The sequence below is a fragment of the Eptesicus fuscus genome, chromosome 14 (assembly GCF_027574615.1).
Source record: "Eptesicus fuscus isolate TK198812 chromosome 14, DD_ASM_mEF_20220401, whole genome shotgun sequence".
NCBI classification, from domain to species: domain Eukaryota; kingdom Metazoa; phylum Chordata; class Mammalia; order Chiroptera; family Vespertilionidae; genus Eptesicus; species Eptesicus fuscus.
In genome coordinates this window covers 22,465,600-22,472,625 of record NC_072486.1, presented here as the reverse complement: position 1 = coordinate 22,472,625, position 7,026 = coordinate 22,465,600, and the positions used below count along the sequence as shown (strand labels likewise).

General features: G+C 39.7%; 1 pseudogene; it reads left to right on the top strand.

The window, feature by feature from the left end:
* Nucleotides 1-3,420: 3,420 nt before the first annotated feature.
* Nucleotides 3,421-4,149, top strand: LOC103294581 (glyceraldehyde-3-phosphate dehydrogenase-like; annotated as a pseudogene).
* The last annotated feature ends 2,877 nt before the right edge of the window (nt 4,150-7,026 follow it).

The window sequence follows — 7,026 nt, the reverse complement described above, 5'->3', positions numbered from 1 at the left end:
AGAGGAAAGGAGAGGGAGAGAGAATAGAAACATCAATGTTGAAAATCTGATCAGCTGCCTCCTGCACACCCCCTACTGGGGATTGAGCCCCACCAGGAATTGAACCATGACCTCCTGGTTCATAGGTTGATGCTCAACCACTGAGCCACACTGGCTGGGTGACAATAAATTTACTATTTGGAAGTTATTTTAGTGTTAAATATGAATAATGTAATTTTATTAAAGAATTCTTTCCTTACATTCCAGACTAGATCAGGTTATGAGCTTTTATAGCTAATAAAGTATACATTTGTCATAAAATTTATAATCTTAATTTTAATCTTAATTTTAATGTTTGACTAGCTTATTAATGTCACCCAAATTCAAAAACCTACTACTTTCATCATTAACTATAACCTCCATGAGGGCAAAGATGTTTATCTACTTTGTTTTATTTCTGGTATTTATTACATTGCTTGGGACATACTAGATTCTCAACAAATGAGTTGATTGAGTTAATTAAAGATTAAGTAAAGGGAAAAATCAGAGGAATAAAGAAAAGTTGTTAAAGTTGGCCACTAAGAAAGGCAACAGTTTTATAACTGGATAACAGCACATAAACATCCATTATCAGTTAAATGATCAGTACTAAGAAAAAAGGATAATGGTCCATGACCTTCATAGCAAAACTTTACTCTTAAAAGTAAATATATGGAGAGTTTACTCTTAGAATATACTGAGATTATATTTTATTTATATATAAGGATGCAGTTTATATTCTTTTAAAATGCTATACTGTCACTGCAATAATACCTTATTAATATGGCTGAATACTCTGATGCATTTTTATATTCTTAAAGAACATCATAATACATAATTTTGCCCTTAAGTTATAGCTAAATGTCTTAAATCCAGGATACACATAATACAAAACTACTAGAGTTTTATAGCATAAAAACACACTTATAGTCTAGTATAAGAAATCTACATAATACAAAAGACCAAAATAAAATTACCTTGGGAACAACATATCAAGCATATTTTCAGTAGGGAGATCTCAGAAAACAGAAACAACTAAAATCAAATATGTATCCATTAGAAAACTCTATTAAAATAATACAATATAAATTTTTATTTTAAGTGTAGCTTTATAAAGTGAGAGTTCCTATCATTATACCTGGAAAATATTTTTAAAATTCCATGTACTAATTGGAATTTTGACCAAAAAGAAAGAAACTGGAGTAATTGGAGGAAGAGTAAGTGTCCATTTCATTAACATTTACCAGAACAAATATTTTGAGCTTCTTTATAAATAATGCATTTATGTGTATACTAGAGGCCCAGTGCATGAATTCATGCACCTTGAAAGGAACTGTGGGCCTCGAGGCTGTGGTGGGCACAGGGGTGGGTCTCAGCCCATCTTTCTGTGCCCCTGCTTGGCCCTTCCTGCTGTGGCCCTGGTCCCCTGTCTGCCTGCAGCCCCGATCCTGCCACCACTCCCACACTCTGACAGCACCCACTGACGGTGTGGAGTGATTGGGGCTGGTGCTAGCCATGGGTGCAAGTGGAGCTGGCACTGTCAGCAGGTGAGAGTGGTGGCTGCTGCCCCAATCACCCTCAGGGGAAGCCGCTGCTTGCACTCGCTGATAGCACTGAGTGATAAGAACCAGCACTGGGCGCCAGCAGTGGGTGCAAGCGGCAGCTCTGGTCCCGGCTGTGGGTGTGAGCAGAGCTGGCACTGGCAGTGGGTACAAGTGGCAGCTCCAGCACCAGCAGTGGGTGTGAGAGGTGGCTGCCAGCCCCAATTGCCCTTCAGGAGCAGGGGGAGGTGGAGAAGCCCTGAGGGATGAGTGGGGTCGGCGCCAGCAGCAGGTGCATGTGCCAGGCAGGACCATGGTATGCGGAAGCAAAGAATTTTCAGTAACCACTAGAAGCTTGCCCCCACGATAGTGACTGATGCTCCACCTTGGTCTGGCGCCCCCACTCACCTGCTCTACCATCCCTCTGCAGCCGACACCCACCATGTTCCGCACCCACCCCCTGATGGTCAGCACATGTCATAGCGACCGGTTGTGCGGTTGTTCCGCCGTTCAATCTATTTGCATATTAGGGATTTATATATATATTACTTATTCTTTAAATTGTTTAAAATAATAAACATCAATGTCTACTTCAGAGGCAGTGTGGGAACTGATTAATAGGACAAACTGAAATGGTTTGGGTCTCTACTTTACCAAAAAGGCAACATCATAATGGATCATTTTAATGCTAGAGGACAGATGCTATTTCCAATGTTCTCTTCTTTTGAGCTGCTGGGTTGCAATTTGGCATAGCTAGGAGTTGTTTTAGATAATCCAATAAAGGTACAAATGGTACTCTAGAACACAATCTTCATAGCAAGTAGTTCTTTTTAAAATTAAATTTTTTTATTGCAGTTTACATACAATATTATATTAGTTTCAGTTGTGCAACATAGTGATTAGACATTTATATACCTTACGAAGTGATCCCAATAAGTTTAGTACCCATCTGACATGATATATGGTTATAACAATACTAGAGGGGCAGGGAGTCCCTCAGCCCAGCCTGCACCCTCTAGCAATCCTGGACCCCTCGGGAGATGTTTGACTGCCAGTTAGGGGCAATCAAGGGTGAGCGGTTAGGGGTGATCCCTCTTGCAATCCAGGACCACTGGCTCCTAATCGCCTCTGCCTGCCTGCCTGCCTGCCTTATTGTCCCTAACCACTCGCCTACCTGCCTGAGCACCCCTAAACCCTCTGCCTGCCTGATCACCCCTAACCCCTCTGCCTGCCTGCCTGATCACCCCTAATCACTCTGCCTGCCTGCCTGATCACCCCTAACTGCTCGCCTGCCTGCCTGATCACCCCTAACTGTTCGCCTGCCTGCCTTATTGCCCCTAACTGCCTCTGCCTTGGCCCCTGCTGCCACAGCTTTGTCTGGAACAACATCTAGAATGATATCTGGAAGGTTGTTTGGCTGTCTGGTCTAATTAGCATATTACACTTGTATTATTATAGATTATTAATTGTATTTCCTATGCTATAGCATGTGTTTCTTGATATAACCTCATGGCCTTGTTTTCTCTTGGTTCCCTAGAGGAATCCCAAGCTGTGATTCTTGAATAGCAGGACCTGCACTTGATGTCTGTTTGTGTTAATGTCTATGTGGAATAGATGTATGTGTCTGATGAAAGCACAAAATAATTTTTATTCTTTCTGCTTATTGATAGTTTCCTTACACTTAGGTTATACCAGATAAATGATAAATTACTTAGATAATTACGTATGATAATTACTTAGATCTGGAAGTGCTTCACTTACCCATAACTAAATCTGAAAGCTGAGATCAAGCTCTCTGCTACTCCTGATCGACAGACAGAGGCGTCTTTCTGTTCCATGCCAGTCTCAACCTTGAGACACAATGGAGAAGGTCTGAGTGAATGGATTTGGCCTCATTGGGCTCTTGGTCATCAGGGCTGCTTTTAACTCTAGCAAAGTGGATATTGTCGCCATCAATGACCCCTTCATTGACCTCAACTACATGATCTACATGTTCCAAAGGCACAGTCAAGACTAAGAAAGGGAAGCTTCTCATGAATGGAAAGCCCATCTCCATCTTCCAGGAGTGAGTTCCTGCCAACATCAAATGGGGTGATGCTGTACTGAATATTTTGTGGAGTCCACTGTGTCTTCACTATCTTGGAGAAGGCTGTGACTCACTTAAAGGGTGGAGCCAAGAGGGTCATCATCTCTGCACCTTCTGCAGATGCCATCATATTTGTGGTGGGTGTGAACCATGAGAAGTATGACACCTCCCTCAAGATTGTCAGCATTGCTTCCTGCACCATCTACTGCTTGGCCTCTCCTGGGCAATGCCATCCATGACAACTTTGGCATCAAAGAGAGACTCATGACCACAGTCCATGTCATCATTGTAACCCCGAAGACTGGATGGCCCCTCTAGGAAGCTGTGGTACGATGGCCGAGAGGCTGTCCAGAACATCATCCCTGCCTTGAATGGCACTGCTATGGCTCTGGACAAGGTCATCCTGCGATGAATGAGACTCTCACTGACATGGTCTTCCATGTCCCCAACCCCACTGTGTCAGTTGCAGATCTGACCTGCCGCCTGAAGAAAGCTGCCAAATAAGATGACATCAAGAAGGTAGCGAAGTAGGCATCAGAGGGCTCTCTCATGGCATCCTGGGCTATATTGAGGACCATGTTGTCTCCTGCAACTTTTACAGTGACACGCATTTCTCCACCTTTAATGCTGGGGCTTGCATTGCCCTCAATGACTACTTTGTCAAACTCATTTCCTGATATGATGGTAAATTTGGCTACAGCAATAGGGTGGTGGACAGTATGGTCTACATGACCTCCAAGTCATAACAGCCCCCTGGACCACCAGCTCCAGAGAGAGGAAGAGAGGCCCTCAGCTGCTCAGAAGTCCTTGCACCAAACTGAGCCCCCAACATACTTGTTTCTATGCCAGGCCTCCACAGTTTCTATGCCAGGCCCCCTGAAGAAGGAGAGGGACTTATGAAGCCCAATCTGTCATGCACCATCAATAAAGTTTACTGTATCCAGCCAAAGGAAAAAAAATAAAAAGCTGAGATCAGTGTTCAAAGTTTTAGTATGCTGCTTGACTTAAACATTTGAGCCTCTAAGTTCTCAAATACTGGTTGTAAATCTTGCCAAAAGTGGATTACACTATTTCAGTTCTTAACTGTATTAGTTCTTTTTGGAACAGGGAAGTGCAAAGGCAAGCACAATTTTTTAATTAAAAAGTCTACTGGACACTTTCAACCTTCTAAAAGGTTCTGTCAGCTTCTGTTCTAAAAATGTACAAGTCTTTTTCCCCCCTTTAGTGGCAGCTGTTCCTTCACCTGTAATTCAGCACATAATTTCATAAGCATCTAGGATCCTATAAATCTATATGAAGAATCACGGCATGTGTAAACAGATGTCAATATGAGTTATTCCCTAATGGATGGATAATATGGAAAGTTTTCTTGTGTTTTTTGTTTGTTTGTTTGTTTGTTTGTTTTGTCATAAGTTTGTTGTATTCATCATATGGATAAACATGTAATTGAAATAGGCATATGACCACCACTAATACTCTTTTCCATACTACATCTTAAGCATAAGCATTAATAAGCCACTATATGTGATTGGGGGGAAGCTTCAAATACATGTAGTCAATTCCTTTTTATCCAATAGGCTTCAGTTTTCATAAGGTAGGTTAATTTCAGGCTGACTTTGAAGATTCAATAGTAACTAAAAGTATGTTTAACATTCTCACTAGTGTGATTGACTTGTGGAAATCTCTCCACTATTCTTTTTCCCCACATGCTTAATATTTCTTATCACACAGTGACTACCAATATAGCAACAAATAAGTAAAACAATGGAACATTGATGGAACTAAAAGATCCTTCATGTAACATCCTAATCACTATACTCCCACCTTCCACCAAATGTAGTCATGATCTTGACTATTATAATCACTTTCTTGCTTTCCATTATTAGAGTTACCATATAAACATGAATCTCTAATTACTACAAATCAAGTTTGTGTTTTTTTAAAAAATATTTAGTATGTAACAAAATGAGACATCATGTGCTATTTCATGTATCTTTAATTCACTCATCATTATGCTTGTAAGATCATGCTGTACATAGATGCATTTCTTTCATTTTTGTCCATCTTTGGGATTCTATTAGTTGGATAAAGCACAATTTGCTAACCATTCTCCTCTTCTCTACTATTCTTGAAGACACAATTTACTGTGTTTGAATGTTTGCTAGAAAGCTAACAGTATGGCATTCAAAGTAATGTTACTTCTCTAAGCCTGGCTATCTCTAGCATGCTCAGCTACCCTATCTCTTTATTATAGGAAACCTGTCACCCACCTCCCACCCCTTCCCGGCCTAATTCTAGTCTGCCTCTGTATTGTTTTTCAAGGAATTGACTATGGAATATGTCCTTGAACATTATATTCTCAGATGTTTTGAAGCAATAAAATTCAGGTAGGACCAAGAAACCTGTCAGTTTTATAAATACAAAGGTTATTGTGACATTTATAGATATTAAAATTTGGGTGGCAACTGTAATAGAAGCTTTTAACTTATAAATTCTTGTAGTGGTTAAATCTTAACCAGTGAAGCAACTGATTCCCAAAGCAATAGATTACATTTGTACTTTTATTTCTATCTAAGCCTAATAGTTTTGTCCCATTTTAGAGCAATATCATCCTATCACCCGTCCTCTCAACACCATCCACTAGTCTCTGGAACAGATCTCTTTTCTACAGCACATTAGGTCACTTGGATATTGGAGTTCTGCCTCTCTAACAGAAACCCACCTCTCTCCAAGACCATTATGTCAAATCTTCAGTAAAGACTATTTTTTCAACCACTTTCTCTGATTCATGAGTCTGAAAGATCTTAAAGGGGTCAGCATTTTTGTCTGTTTTCACGGTCAGTCTCAGACCATTGTTAATCCACTATCATTCACAATCCCTAATATTTGAAACATGTTTTTGAAAACTTTCTGTATGTCATTAATTGGTACTAATAATAGGCTGAAAATCAAACATGTTGAGACATCAGTTAATATGTTCATCACCATTAGTACATACCTTCCACCAATTTTCTAATAATTCTTTAAGTGTGATTTAACTACATACACACTTACACAAATATGTTAAGTTCTATGGCCAGTTACTTATCACTGTGGCAAGTTAATTACAGAAAGACAGAATGGCATGATTTATTTTTCACAAAGTCAACTGGGTTTTCTACCCAATACTTTGTATTTATCTAGAACAGAAATTTTTAACCTTTTTCATCTCATGGCACATATAAACTAATTACTAAAATTCTGTGGCACACCAAAGAATATAGTTTTTGCTGGTCTGACAAAAAATAGGTATAATTTTAATTGATTAACAAAAAATAATAATAGTGATTACCTACCCTTTTGTTCCAAAGTGATTTAAAAAAATCATGTGCCTATACTTGT